At 37.8% G+C, this 15,935-nt stretch overlaps 1 protein-coding gene across 2 annotated transcripts in view; it reads left to right on the forward strand.

The window, feature by feature from the left end:
• PHF21A (PHD finger protein 21A) overlaps nucleotides 1-15,935 on the forward strand; it is a 193,639-nt gene that overhangs the window by 54,489 nt on the left and 123,215 nt on the right. The gene's annotated exons all lie outside the window — the stretch shown is intronic.

Here is a 15,935-nt window from a genome sequence, read left to right on the forward strand (position 1 = left end):
CTCAGAAAACCCCTGATTATCTTGTCCATGCCTGCCTCTTCACCGAACTCATGCATAGCTTTTCCTCCAGACTTCCACATACTTAATTTTCTTGGTTATGCTCCGTTGTTTCTTTGACCTGGGATGTTCTTTCCCATGTTCTTTGCTTAGAGCAAACCTGAAGTTACCTTCTACCCTTTGACCCAGTAAGGTAATTTTTAGGGCCTTATGGTTCAGAAATAGCCACACAAAAATTGAAAACAACTACAAATAAATCAGGGTGCAATTAGCAAGTAATACATAAGAGCTGTATATGCATATTATGAGGTACTTAACTGAATAGAAAGATGAATGGAAGGTGAAAAAAGCAAATTATAAAACAGATGTACAATATGATTCATTATTTAAAATACAAAATATTATAAAAACCATGTTTGTATATATGCATTCATGGTCATTTATACTTGGAAATACATGGGAAAACTCTAGACTATCTAGAATTATTTACGTGGAGCTGTTAACAGTGATTGCCTCTAAGAAGTGGGATTCAAAAGAGGTGACCAAGGACGCTGGCACTTTTAACTTTGTATATTCTTTTTAAATTTTTTTTTTAAATATTGAAATATAGTATAAATACAAAAACTACACATATATGTATATATTTATGTATATGTACATACAGCTCAAATATATTTTTACAAACTGAAACACCCAGGTAACTAGCATCCATATCAGTATCAGAACATTACCATCACCACAGAAACGGTTATGTGCTTTCTTCAACTCACTACTGCCCTCCACCAGAGAAACCACTATTGTGACTTCTAACAGCCTAGGTTAATTTTGCCTATATGAAATCAAATAGGGTGTACTATTTTCTGTCTGGCTTATTTTGTTCAACGTAATGTTTATGAGGTTATATGTGTTTCTTTGGAACTGTTTTTTAAAAACTTTAAAAAATAATTATAGAGTCACAGGAAGTTGTCTTCTGAAATTTTAAATCACTAAAGAATAAAAGTTTGTCATCTCCTGGATAAACCCACCCTGAAGTCTCTTGGCATTGTTAAATGTGTTCTCTTGTGAATTGATAGTTCGTTGCTCTGTTGCTTTTATCACATTTAACTAATTATTTGTTTGTATGCTTATCTCCCTTCCAGATTGTGAGTCCCTCAGTACTGTGTTCCTTTCATCCTTAAAATCCAGTGTATACCTAGTGCTTCACACACAGTGATACTTAAACAACACTTGTCAAAGAAAAGCAGTACATTCTAGTCTGTGTGTTCTAGTCTGTGTGTATTTACTGGTCTTGCCTATTGAATTTCTCTGAACTGATTTCCTCATCTGTAATATGGGCATTATAATTGCATCAGTTCCTATACTTTTAGCTGCATGTAACTGAGCATCCAACTAAAAGTGGCTAAAATAATAAGTGGACTTACTGATTCACCTAACAAGAAGTTGCTAGAGTTTTCCAGTTCAGCATCTCAGCTACACCATCAGGACACATGTTCTGGTCATCTTTCTGCTTTCTCACCCTTAGTGACTCAGCAAACATTGCTTATTGTCACAGGATTGCTGCTGCAGCTCCAGGCTTTACATCCTCCCGGTTCTTCTTATATGTCTCTTCTTAAGAGCAAGGAAAAACTTAATTAGAAGTCATTCAACAGACTTTGCATCTCATTGACTGCAGTTTTGTCACATGCCAATGTCTAAAGTAGTGACTGGCAGGAATAGTGGGGTCCAAGACTGATTTATATCCTGGAGCTGAGGATTCGCCTCTCAAACATTTGGACACTAGATACACAAACGAAATTAGTTTTTGTTAGCAAGGAAACAGAAGAGATGGAAAATAATGGATTTGAAAAGGCAATCAGCAAAGTCTCTCTCCATCTATAACAGTTTTCTCTACTAATGTAAGTTAAATATAATGTATATTTGAAAGATGTGTGAGGCCTTAGTGCTTGTTACTGGTTTTGTGGATTGTTTTAGAAAGGTTTCCCTTTGCCACCCTACCTAGTAGCAGCCTGCTTTAGGGCAAGGAATGCAAAAGTAATTTTGCTGTTCGCTAAAGTAGTATATTATTGTAAGGTTAAATCTAATATAGAAAATAATGTAATTTATTTCAAATGTGAACTATAAGTTATTTTAAAGTTTTTTGATATTTAAAAATTAAAAAATTGTAGACAATCATTGTCGTCAGGTTATTAATATTAATAGTCCATGCCTTTGAAGCATAGCAGCCTGATATCCCTTGGTTAACAATACCTTCACCCACCTGCATTGTTCAGGAAAGCCGGAGTTTATCAAACCCAACGGTATTCATGGATTTCAGGTTTTTAAAAGGTTGAACACTGTAAATGACAGGCCAAATCACAGATTCCTTCATTTCCTTTATTTTAAACAGAGAACCAGACAGAAAAAAGAAGCTTGCTCCTGAGCTACCATTGTCTTCATATAGTAGCTGGTTAGATGAGAGGCTGCCCTGCAAAATTATCTTTACAGAAGACAAGTTCCCCAGAGTTGATGTACTCTAAGTTCAGGAAACAAATGTTTGTGTGAATCAGCAGGGATTGGGTAAACTCTCTCATACTAGCTCTGTCTGAAAATGACAGAGTGATTATTAGTTTCTGTCAGTTAAGCACCAAATATTCCTTGGCTCTGAAAAATGAGGCCCTAGAAATCAACTGTTAGGTTTAATTTGTCACCTTTTCTCCCACTCCCACTTCCATCACCTTTTAAAAAACCTCTCTTGCTTTTGCCAAAATAAATTATATCATTTTGACCAAGAAGAACACTAAAGGTAGAGATCAGTTCTGAAGTTACCTCTCCTATGAGCAGTGAATGATTATTGCTGATCTCGTTTTATCTAGGGCTTCTGTCATCTAATACAGTGATTGGAGAAGAAATTAACACCGCCTTTCCTATGGAGTCAAGAGGCACAGATAAACTCACCCTGAAATGTTGTATTTCCTGAAGGAAAAGAATTGAGTAAAATTGGGGAGTGTATTAATCGACAGAAATTGAAATTCGTTTTTCTGAGTGTGCCTCATTTATTACAGATTGTAGAAGTTGGTCGTGAATTTAAGACAGATTTATGAAGATTTTGAGTTAATCCATCACTTTCTTTTAATTAAGAATGAGGTAGCAGTCTTTTTTTTTTTTTTTAACATATTATTCAGAAGTTCACCTCTTCCATTGAATGTTTATTTGATTTTTTTCATCTGGAGTGAAATTTCGAGACTGTTACACCCAAAACCCCCAACTGAAGTCAAGGTAGACAAAAGTAACAGAAGTCATTTGTAAACATCTGTCATATAAACTTCTGAAGACACATACTTTTTTACTCTGATTTCTGTTTATCCCAGATGTGAGTTCATCAGATGCGACAGTGTTTGCAAATTGTCAGAGGTACTGCCCCTGAGCCTCATATGCTGTTAATAGCTGATAAGGTTATCTACAACTTATAAAATTTCCAGTATCCCCTCTCCATGACTTGCTTTCCTCTTTTTACTTGATTAATTGTCTCCTTTAGGTATAAAGCGTTTTATAGCCGTGACTTCTGAAGAGAAATTGATCAGTTCTTCAAAGATGGAAAGACCAGTATGATTCTGTAGAGCAGGGATCAGCAAGCTATGGGCTCAAATCTGGCCTGTACCTGGGCCAGATCTGGCCTGCTGCCTGATTACGTGAATGTTGTCAGAATACAACCACAAATCTTTCGTTTGCATATTGTTTCTGGCTGCTTTTAGGCTACAATGGCAATATTGAGTAGCTGCAACAAAGACCTGGCCATTTATAGAAAGAGAGAAATTTAACCAGAGAGGGACTTGGCTTAGAGATAGTAGGCACAGTCTAACAGTATAGAGAGGAGTGAGTGCCACACTGGAAACAGTGTACATACTGAATAATGAAAAGGCCCTCTTACATACATACATGCCAGCCCCACAGTTTTCAGTTCATTTTTAAGCACCTCATTTTTTTTAAAGCCACTTTTATTTTGGATTATTTTTTCTCCCTCCCTCCTGATCCCTCTGCTTCTCTCTTATAATTTTTGAAGCATAATTAATATAAAATAAACTGCACATTTTTTAAAGAGTATAATTTTTGATGGGGTGAAACCATCACTATAATCAAGATAATGAACATGTCCATTACCTCTAAAGGTTTCCTGTGTCCCTTAGCAATCCCTCTCTTCCTTCCCTACTTTCCCAGCCCAGTCCCCAGGCAAACATTGATCTGCTTTTTACCACTATAAATTAAGTTTATACATTTGATTTTATTTCAGTTTTTTTTAACATGCATCATTTTATTTTATTTTTATTTTTTGGCTGCACTGTGCGGCATGTGGAATCTTAGTTCCCCAACCAGGGATCGAATCCGTGCCCCCTGCAGATGAAGTGCAGAGTCTTAACCATTGGACCTCCAGGGAAGTCCCAGGTTATACATTTTAGAATTTTAATAAATGTATTTATACAGTATATACTCTTTGGGATTTTTTTTTTTTTTTTTTTTTTTTTGCGGTATGTGGGCCTCTCACTGTTGTGGCCTCTCCCATTGTGGAGCACAGGCTCCGGACGAGCAGGCCCAGCGGCCATGGCTCACGGGCCCAGCCGCTCCACGGCATGTGGGATCCTCCCAGACCGGGGCACGAACCCGTATCCCCTGCATCGGCAGGCGGACCCTCAACCACTGCGCCACCAGGGAAGCCCTCTTTGGGATTTTTTTTTTCCAGTTGTTAGCTATTAGAAATAAAGCTACTATGAGCATTCATATACAGGTCTTTGTGTAGAGAGAGCTTTCATGTCTCTTAGGTAAATACTTAGGTGTGGCTCCAGTGGTGTGGTATATATATTTTTAACATTTTAAAGAAACTGCCAAAATGTTTGCAAAATGGTTGTACCATTTTACATTCCCATCAGCAGTGTATGAGAATTCTAGTTGCTCTGTATCCTTGGCCTTTTATTCTTAAATATGAACATAACAGCCAAGAATCCCAGGCATTTAAGGGAAGCCACTAACATGAAAGTCAAAACAGATCCAGAGAATTGGAAGGGACAATTCAAAATAACTATAACTTTGATCCTCTGATCAGTAAGAGAAGGTATTGCATCTCTGAAACAAGAACAGGATGCTAGGAATAAAGGAACAATTAGAGAAGGAAATGAATTTTTTTTTTGAAGTATAGTTGATCTACAGTGTTGTGTTAGTTTCAGGTTTACCGAAAAGAATTCTTGATAATAAAAAATGAAAGGTTTAGAAGGTGAAATTGGAGCAGCCTTTCAATAAATAGATGAAGAGACAAAGGGATGGATGGTGGAAGAGAGAAATTTTCAAGGATCAATCCAAAAGGTCTAATGTCTGACTAATAGAAATTCTAAGACAAGAGAACAGAAAATGGAGAAGAGAAAATCATCCAATAATAAATACAAGGAAATTTCTCAGAACTGGAGAGCATATATTCCAGATTAATAAGAGTTTACTGAGTGTCTAAAACTGAGTTAAAAAATACCCATACCCCCCATACCAAGTTACATGACTGTGAAACTTCTGAAAGACAGTGTGAATAAAAGATCCTAAATGCTTTTTCAAAGGGGGAAAAAACAACAACAAACAGTTGTGAACAAGGATTGGGAATCGGATGTCATCAGACTTCTCAGCAGCAATACAGCTAGAATTCAGTGTAATGATGCTTTTGAAAAGTTGTAATTTCCCATGTAGAATTCTATACCCATCCCAACTCTTGATGATCAAGTCTGAGGGTAGAATAGAGACATTGTGGACATGCAGGATTACAAACCTACCTCCCATTGCACCCTTTTGAGGAAGCTACTGAAGGATGTTCTCCATCAAAACAAGAAAATAAACCAATAAAGATGAAGACATGCATCCAGAAAATAGGGAATCCAAAACAAAAGAGAGATGAAGAAAATCTCCTATTTGAGGAAGGAAAAACCGTGATGACTGTTTACGACAGGTTTAGAGAACAAACAGTTTAGGTCGAACAGGAGGATGGAGGACTCTAGGAAAGATGTAGCCAAGAAAAAAAGGGACTGATAGATTATATGATGTGTTTTGAGCCATTATTTAGAGATGTTTTATAGCTTCTTTAGAGAGTATGGGGAAGAATGAATGATAGTAGTATAGAAAACCAAGCAAATGACAAAGCAAGGCATTTTTAGTTTCAGGAATAACAAAATGTCCAAAAAATAAGTATAACTGTAGTATTGATCGTTTCACCAATTAATGTTACTTACATGATTCTAATAATAATAAACCTTAAATATGGATTTAACCAAAAATTGTGCTATGACTGCAGTGGGAGTAGGGAATTGGAAGAGGGAGTGTAGTAGTAGAGCTAGATTTCAGTACCTGTAGTAGGAATTCAGTAGCTAATGATTAAAGTGAAAAATCAAGAAATCACAATGAACATATATGTTTTTTAAGATTTTTTTTTTTTGACGTGGACCATTTCTAAAGTCTTTATTGAATTTGTTACAATATTGCTTCAGTTTTATGTTTTGGTTTTTTGGCCGCAAGGCATGTGGGATCTTAGCTCCCTAACCAGGGATCCAACCCGCACCCCCTACATTGGAAGGTGAAGTCTCAACCATGGGACTGCCAGGGAAGTCCCCACAATGAATATATATTTTAAAATAAGACAGAAGAATGAATCTCTGAGAGAGGTGAAAGTGGTTTCCTGAAAGGAGTAGGACTAGAGAACTGGAGAGGGTTGGTTCAAGGGACTGCTGTTTTTATTATGTCTTGTAGTATTATTTTTTAAACCTGTATTACTTCAATTAAAAAACTAAATAGAAAAATGAAGGACTGGACTTATTCGATAAGATGTTTATTAACCTTTGTGGGATTACCCTGGACTCCTGAGGTAGGTCATCTGCTGACTAAGGCTTTGGCCTCCCTCCCATTCCAGACAGTGTTAGGAACTCTGCTCGGGCCTATTTAATTCTTCCTTTTCATTTTTATTAGTATAAGCCACAAGGTGACTCCAAAGTTTGGTTAAGGCATTCCTTAGGAGTCTACAGGAGAGACAAACTGGCCTTTTTAGTTGGTTGCTCTTCTCTTCTGGGTGCAGAATAGATTTAGGCTCTAATAATAATAAAACATATAAAAGCATAGTACTACTCATAAGTTTAGCCCCATAGGATATAATGTCCCTTTTGCCCTTAAAGTGATACCTTATGGTGCTATACTCAAAGCCCCCAAACTGTAAATTCTATGAGGGCCAGGCATTTTTACTTGGTTTGTTCATCGATTTACTGGCTCTCGGTATTTAATGTGCTGGATGAAATTCTACCTTGAATGTAATGAAAAGCTTTAACGATCAGTTCATTTGGCAAATAGTTATTGAGCACCTCCTATATGCCAGGCACCCTTTTAGATGCTGAGAGTACAGTTGACCCTTGATCAACATGAACTTCATGGGTCCACTTACACGTGGATTTTTTTCAATAGTAAATACTTCAGTGCTGCATGATCTGTGGTTGGTTGAATCTGGATGCGGAACCATGGATACAGAGGAACCACATACACAGAGGTGACTTTTAGGTGGGTCAGTGTACCAACCCCTGCGTTGTTCAAGGGTCAACTGTATATCAGTCCTGTAAGTCACAGCTTTTCTTTTAGTCCTGTGTTAGAAGTTTGACACGCTTCCAACTGCCCTTCAGAGTCTTAATCAGATTTCATTTTACTAATGTTAAAGCACACTTAAGCCTAGTTATAAAAAGGAAACACCCATAATGTTTCCTCTGTTGGGGATATCTATTCAGTTTTTTCTAAGTGAGTGATAGGAAGTTGTGAGGTTATGCTGCTTGACATCTTAGAATATTGACAGTTTATCCTTCCTCCTTCCCCCACCTCTGTGGTAGGGCAGTGGTAGAGTGCAGAGAGGTGTTTGGGCTATGGGTCTCTTGTTTCTGTTTTCTGCAAGTTTAAGTGAGATCCTTCACATTTAACAAGACTTTCTCATAGGTGAGATGTTATAGTACTAGAGTTCTCCTCCAAGTTGGAAAATTATCTGACAGAAAACCCTTCGCAAAGTAGAAAAAGAGTTATGTTTTGAGTTTACATCAAAAACAGATGAGACTTTTTCCAGATAGTGCTTTGTACCTGTCAGTTAGGTTAGCAGGTCAGTCACCCAGTGACAAGCTTGAAAATGTGCTGTGCAAGCCTGCTGTTTTAGAGGAAAATTCCCCGAAGAATCATATTTTTATACCTTTCTGCTCCGAGTTGGCTTTCACCTGAAAATCTGTTGCTTTTGAGCCGGGGTTAGTGGGTAGTGCCTTCTCATGAGACCCGATCTTGGTTTGGATGGGGCAGGCCTCCTTTAAGTGAACTAGGGCAAGCTCTAGAATAGCCCTACTACTGCCTGTTTGCACTAGTGAGACTCCTTGCTGCTGCTGGATTTAGGATTTTAGTTGATTTCAGCTTGAACCACATTATGGATGACTTTTTTTTTTTTTCCTGCGGTACGCGGGCCTCTCACTGCCGTGGCCTCTCCCGTTGCGGAGCGGAGGCTCAGCGGCCATGGCTCACGGGCCCAGCCGCTCCGCGGCATGTGGGATCTTCCCGGACCGGGGCACGAACCCGTGTCCCCTACATCGGCAGTCGGACTCTCAACCACTGCGCCACCGGGGAAGCCCTGGATGACATTTTTAAAGAGGCACCAAGTTCTCTCTTTTCTCTGTTCAGAAAGTACAACACGGAGAACAAAAAGTGTAAGCTTTCTTATGTATTATACTATATTATATATAATACTATATATAATTCAAGAAATTTCAGTCTCTTCTGCAGTTTCTAAACCAGCATGGGTTCAGTGGGAGAATTAAGCCCTAATGCTCTTGGTATTCATTACATGTGTTGAATTGACATTCCTATGAGTCTAGAATGGTTCTATAGTTTCGTACTATTCTTGTGGTAATTGAGAAAATAGTCACAAAAATAAGTTTGTGTCCTGTGGTTCAAATGAGGAATCCTGGTTGAGAAAGGCTGTTCTAAAATGATAAGAAACCCTCTCCCATAAAACCCATAGACACCCAAAGATTATAGCTGTGTGAGTATGCAGTAATATGGCAACTGCTTATGTCGTTTGAAGATGGGAAACAAAAAAGTCTCAAGCATTTAGTAGCCTGGTGGCCATGATCTAGTGAAAAGAACTACTCTGCTGTTTCCTTTAATCAAGTCCAATATGAACTTGAGGAAGATAAAACCCAGTTATGGTTTTCATGTAAATCAAAACAGATTAATAACAATAACATTTTTATTTTTTTGTGCTAACTTTTTGGTCTTTTCCAGCACTTTATCTTGATTTTTTTTTTACTATGTTTAAAGCAAATAAAATCAGCTATCTTGATGAGATGTGGCACTTGATTAGTCTTTAAAATAGGTAAGTGAAAAGCCTGTCAGCTCAGCAAAAGGCAAAACTATTCTGTTTGTAAATAATGTAACTGTTTTATGGAACTGAGCCCTGGGGAGGAGGACAGCACATGGTTTGTTTAACACAAAGCACAAGGATTCTGTAGCTAATCTTAACATTTCCCTGTCTAAAGGTCTTTTAAACAGGAGCATCTATGAAATTTACATTGTGTTTTTGCCACTAAATCCTGATTCCTTGATTAGGAGAGCTATTATTGGTGAAGTAAACACACAGGTTAAGAAACGTTTTGTGGGGCTTCCCTGGTGGCGCAGTGGTTGAGAGTTCGCCTGCTGATGCAGGGAACACGGGTTCGTGCCCCGGTCCGGGAAGATCCCACATGCTGCGGAGCAGCTGCGCCCGTGAGCCGTGGCCGCTGAGCCTGCGCGTCTGGAGCCTGTGCTCCGCAACGGGAGAGGCCACAACAGTGAGAGGCCCGTTTTGTGGACAATGAAGTGATATGTTCATCTTGAACAAGTTCAGATTCCTAGAAATTGACAGATTAACAAGTTTCTCCACTCTCCTTTTAAAAAACATGTTAACAAGGACCTGTTTTTTTTTTAAAGTCCAGGTCCTTGCTTTAAAATCTTGACTGTGATACTGAGACCCAGGTTTACAGATCCTTAAAGTGAAAACTTACCTTTTGCCATTCTCATCACCTTCATATTTAACATAGAAATAATTTGTGTTAATTTGTCATAGATGCTGGCCCATAGAGCCCAAGCCAGTGAAAACGCAAAGTCTCTTTTGCTCTCAAAGTCTTCTGCCAGGTGACCCATGGAATAAAGTTGGAGTTACCAGCTTTGTTGGGAAAGGTTTAAATAAAAACAAAATTGCTGCTGCATTAAAAAAATTTTAAATAGTTCTCTTTTTTCTTACACGATAAAATTCAAAATCTGAGGTCCCGTTACCTGGGAGTAGGAAGTGGGAATGCTGTAACTTTATTTTTAAAAAAGTTTCCATGGAAAACTTGTATATTTGAAAAGGTATCACATTAGCTATAAAGAAACAAGAATATTTAAAATTTCAAGACTTTCAGTAAAAGGTACATTGCAGAGCCTCCTGGTGGCAGCAGTTCTTTGTTACCAGAGTGTCTTCATTTGAGACACCTGACGAATGGGAGCTGATTCAGAATTAGCAAAGCAGACCTACTCTACTTGTCTGTATCCTTTTCAGGCTTTTACTTCAAAGACTTTAAGTAAAATAATGTGCTGAGCATTTTTTTAATTGAAGTATAGTTGATTTAAAATGTTGTGTTAATTACTTCTGTACAGCAAAGTGATTCAGTTACACATATATATTAATACATTCTTTTTTTTAACATTCTTATCCATTCTGTTTATAGAAGCTTACGTCTGCTAACCCAAACCTCCCACTCGATCCCTCCCCCAACCCCCTGCCCCTTGGTAATCACCAGTCCATTCTCTATGTCTGTGATTCTTTTTCTTCTTCTTTTTTTTTTTCCTAACATGTTTATTTATTTATTTATTTGGCTGCACTGGGTCTTAGTTGTGGCACACTGGATCTTTGTTGCTGGTGCGGGTCGTCGTTGCAGCATGCGGGATCTTTAGTTGTAGCATTCGAACTCTTAGTTGTGGCATGTGGGATCTAGTTCCCCAACCAGGGATTGAACCCAGGCCCCCTGCATTGGGGTGTGGAGTCTTAGCCACTGGACCACCAGGGAAGTCCCCTGTTTCTTTTTCATAGATAGTTTCATTTGTATCATATTTTAGATTCCACATATAAATGATACCATATGGTATTTGTCTTTCTCTTTCTGACTTCATTTAGTATAATAATCTCTAGTTACATCCATATTGCTGCCAATGGCATTATTTCATTCTTTTTTATGGCTGAGTAGTATTCCATTGTATATATGTACCACATCTTCTTTATCCATTCATTTGTCGATGGACATTTCGGTTGTTTCCATGTCTTGGCTATTATGAATAGTGCTGCCATGAGTGTAGGGGTGCATGTATCTTTTTGAATTATAGTTTTGTCCAGATATATGCCCAGGAGTGGGATTGCTGGATCATATGGTAATTCTATTTTTAGTTTTCTGAGGAACCTCCATACTGTTTTCCACAGTGGCTTGTGCTGAGCATTTTTAAAATTCAGATTTTAGGTTCATCTATTTTATTTTAAATGAATTCCCTAAATAGTTAACTTATAAATGGCTTACATATGAATTAGGGAAGCCGGATGTATTGTTGGGGTGTTTTGTATTAAAGATTCCATGACTCCTGCTGCCTGTACACCTGATGCTTCTCTGATGATGCATTTTTCAGACCTGGTGATACTTTTTGTTGGGTCTCAGTTCAGATCATCTACTAATTGAAGGGATGAATTGAATGCTCTAGGGAATTGGAAAGGTCAGTGGGAAGAAACCTGTGGCTAGCATTTGTATAACAGTAAAAGCTCAGAAAAGTTTCCACTGACTGACTGGCTTAACTGTCACTCTTTACTCCCTCTGTGCCTGTGACTGGTAGGTTGCTGTCTAGGGTACTCATACATGTCTCCCATCAGCTGTGGAATGATTATCAAGAATGAGTTGTGTTTGTTCCCCAACCTGTTTATGCTGTTTGTTCTCATTATTGTAATGATGTAATTCAGCTATTACATAAGCCAATGACTTATGAACACCAAGTTAAATGCTTTGGAAAGAGTTGATGAAGGTGAGTTAGTAAAAAATTGCTGCCTAGTTATGTGTGGGTAAGACAACTATAAAAGAATGAGGTAAATTATTAATGTCCAGAAGGATTCTACGTTCTCATTGCTTTAAAGTTCTTAAGTTCTCAGTATAATTGTTTTTTTTTAACATCTTTATTGGAGTATAATTGCTTTGCAATGGTGTGTTAGTTTGTGCTTTATAACAAAGTGTATCAGCTGTACATATACATATATCCCCATATCTCCTCCCTCTTGCATCTCCCTCCCACCCTCCCTATCCCACCCCGCTAGGTGGTCACAAAGCACTGAGCTGATCTCTCACTATAATTTGAAAGCCAAAAGAGGATATGGTGGAGGATGAATTATGGTTATGATTTATGAAAGAAAGACATTTTGACACGCTTGAATGTGTAGACCCATACAAACAAGACGCCTGGTCCTATGTTACAAGATTAGTAAGTGAATGTTCATTTAAGTTAAAATAAAATGCTTAGGTAGGTGTATCAAATTTTTATGATTTACTCATTTATATGACTTTTTTCCCCTTACCTGAACAATTACTGGTCCTGATCATTATTGATTTAAGAGAGCTTCTACTGTATTTCTTCAACCTACTAAAAATGAGGTAGACTTTTCAGCTTTTAATTCATTCATTCACAAATATTTATGGAGAACCTATTATGTGCCAGGCATTTTACTTGGCCTCAGCGCAAAACGAGGCTGATAGGGTTTCTCTTCTTAAGGAGCTTATCTTCTAGTGGCATTTTAGTGAATGTATAGTGATTAAAAAAGTAATGATTTTTCTCAACAGTTATAGAATAGTTATCAAAATAAAATCTAGTCTTTGTTTTGAAGGCCAAAGCCACATCTACCTGCAGACTAGTGGTTCTCAACCCTAACTTGAACCCTAGAATAAATAGCCTGAGGAGCTTTTGAAAATGCTGTGTCTAGGGCCCCATCTTAGACCAATTTGGTTAGCATCTCTGGGAGTGGGGCCCAGACATACAAAGATGTGCAGGAGAAGCAAGTTGAGTTTAGTTAAAAGTGTTTGATATTGCCCAAACTAAATCTGATAACCCTATAGCATTTTTATTCCTGAATCCTCTGGGGACAAATCTATATGGTGTTGGTTTGTCAGAGTTAATGATTTGTTTGAATCTTCCTAGAGAAGAAACTATCATATTAATAATCTGACTTTTCAGCTTTTTCTTGTAGAGAAAAAATTTTTAAGAAAGGCAATGAATTGGTTGGAATTCTTCTTTGACTTTTCTCTATAGTTAGAAGTGTGTAATTTTTACCAAGGTATTTTAGCCTTCAGAAACATGTGAGAAATCTTGAGAAAAGCATATCTTTTATTTGCTTCAAAATACTACTGTTCAGCTTATATGAACACATATAAAACACTGGTTAAGGTTAGGAAATGCTGAGCCATGGGGTTCCTTTTACCAGTCATAGCATGTAGTTATAATTTTATGTATGATGAACAAAAACTAATTGATGTCAAAGGTATTAAAAAAGTCTTGAAATAAAACCTCCTCTTAAGAATGATTTCGTTCATAATTAATCTTTAGGCCCGGAAACTTTGAAAGTTGAAAGTGTAGTGCATTCATTATTTTTCTTCCTAGCTCTTTAAAATATAGTTGTGCTTTTCTTGCTTATTTTTCCACTTATATCACTCAAAAGAGGACCAGAAGTTAGTACTTTTACTTTTAGGTATTTGTTTCACTAATAATCCTTTGACATTGATGTTTTGTAGATCAGATACATTCTTACAGAAAGTTTCTTACTCTTTATGGTATCCATAAGGGATGTGATCTGGTGTTCTGTGAAACCAAGGATTTATCAGGACATTACAAAAAATTCCAAAATACACATTACATTTGATTGTGAATTCTGGATTGAAAATGTAATCTTAATAGTTCAGTTCTGCTCTTAGAATACTAATGCTTTGGGGAAGGGATGGTCTGGCACATTAGTTGAAGCACTTAGGTTTTCATCTTGTTTAGGGGTAGCTTCACCTCCCAACACATTAACACACACACGCACGCACACACACACACACACACACACACACACACCCTTGAAGATGGAGCTGTTAGTTTCCCCTTTCTGTGATCCCTTTACTTATCCATCCATCATGGTAAGCTACTTAGGTAGCTTGATCAAAGATGTCTAGGAAGGTGGAAAAGTATCGTCAACTGAAGGTAAACGGGAAAATACTTAAAAGAATTTGTATTAAAGGGAAAATACTTAAAGATTTACTAGGTGATTAACTGGTTTGATAACGATTTCATAGGCCCCACCAGGGCAAGTGATGAGAAAACTAACAGAAGCAGAATGTTATTAGCAGTAGCAGCTAGGAGCAATTTAGCGCCACGAATACCTTATTCCTTCTATCCCTGCCTTCTGTTTTAGTTAAAATATCAATGCCTCCTATGTAGTGCTTAGTTTTCGATTCTGTAAGGCAAACAAACATGTTTTTTCCCTCCTCCTTGGAGTTCAGAAAACTGATATGCAGTGAGATTGAGTGACTTGTCCAAGGTTATTTGGCTGGTGTATTAATGAGGATTCTTCGTTTCAAGTGATAGAAACAACTCAAAGTTGTTGAAGCAAAAAAGAGAATTTATTGGCTTATACAACTAGTAAATTGAGAGATGTGGCTGGTTTCAGGCATGGCTATGTTTAGGGACTTAAACTACGTTTTAGAACACTTTCTCCTTTCGGCTTCATTTGCAGACAGGATGTCCCATACTGGCAGTGGTTGCCTCTGGCAGCTCTTAGTTTACAACCTGCCATTTTATCAACCCCAATGAAAAGAGAAGGTTTTTGTTCTTCTGGAAGTATCAGCACAAAACATGATTTTCAGGTGCATTCTTGAACCAGTCATCCTTCACCGTGGCCAGGGAACTGGAGTCTTCTCATTGACCAGGCCTAGGTCACATGCCACCCCAGAAGCAAGATTGAAATCATCCTTGAAAAAATTGCATACATTGAGAGTGGGGGAAGAGTAGTTCTCCAAAAGGGTACTGGGAAGACAAAAAAATAAGATCCCCAGTAAGTTATTGAACTGATGTTATTTTCAACTTTCTACTACTAAAAATGGCAAGAGAAGTACAATCAGAAAAATAAATATAATTGTCTAAAGATAGGACATGAAATCTTGAAATTTGTAGATTGTTTAATGTCAAAACCCATTTTCCTTCTTCCTGACAAGTTGAGTATCATCATCTCAACATCATAGACTAGACACTATCAGATGATCTGATCTCATTTTGACTGTTATCAGAGGAACAAGCTTTGAAGGCTACTTAGTTTTGGAATTTTACTAATAGTTTGAAATACATACGGGGGAAAGGAGGCTTAACAGAAAAGCTGTTGTTGGATTGTTTAAAATTTCCAACATTGTAAGAAGCTCCTGACTTCTGGACAGAAGGACTTTCCTCCCAGTTAACCCTGTCTTTTCCTGCCTGTCTTCCCAACCCCCCATCACCCTTCTTTTTGTTTGTCGGCTTAAGTTGATCCCTTTCTCCAATCACTCCCCCCATGGGAGCAGAGGCATAATAATCACTCTTTTCTTTAAGGAAAGTACCACAGAATGGAATTACATGTTGACATGCTTAAGAATTATTGAGGAGAACTCATTTACCTTGTGTGGACAAGAAGCTTTGTGACTCTGAAGACCAAAATCAGAGTATCCTGTCCCAGATTTCCTTGGGCAACTTCACCTTGGGTACCTCGGAGGACTTAGAAGCAGCCTAGATGCTGGAGATGCAGGGGCTTCCGGAAACTCTTCTTGCCCAAGATGGTTATGAGAATGGAGGTGGGAGGTAATGTTAAATGCTCAGGTTTTCATTCC

The sequence above is a fragment of the Lipotes vexillifer genome, unplaced genomic scaffold (genome assembly GCF_000442215.2).
Source record: "Lipotes vexillifer unplaced genomic scaffold, Lipotes_vexillifer_v1.1 scaffold977, whole genome shotgun sequence".
Classification (NCBI taxonomy): domain Eukaryota; kingdom Metazoa; phylum Chordata; class Mammalia; order Artiodactyla; family Lipotidae; genus Lipotes; species Lipotes vexillifer.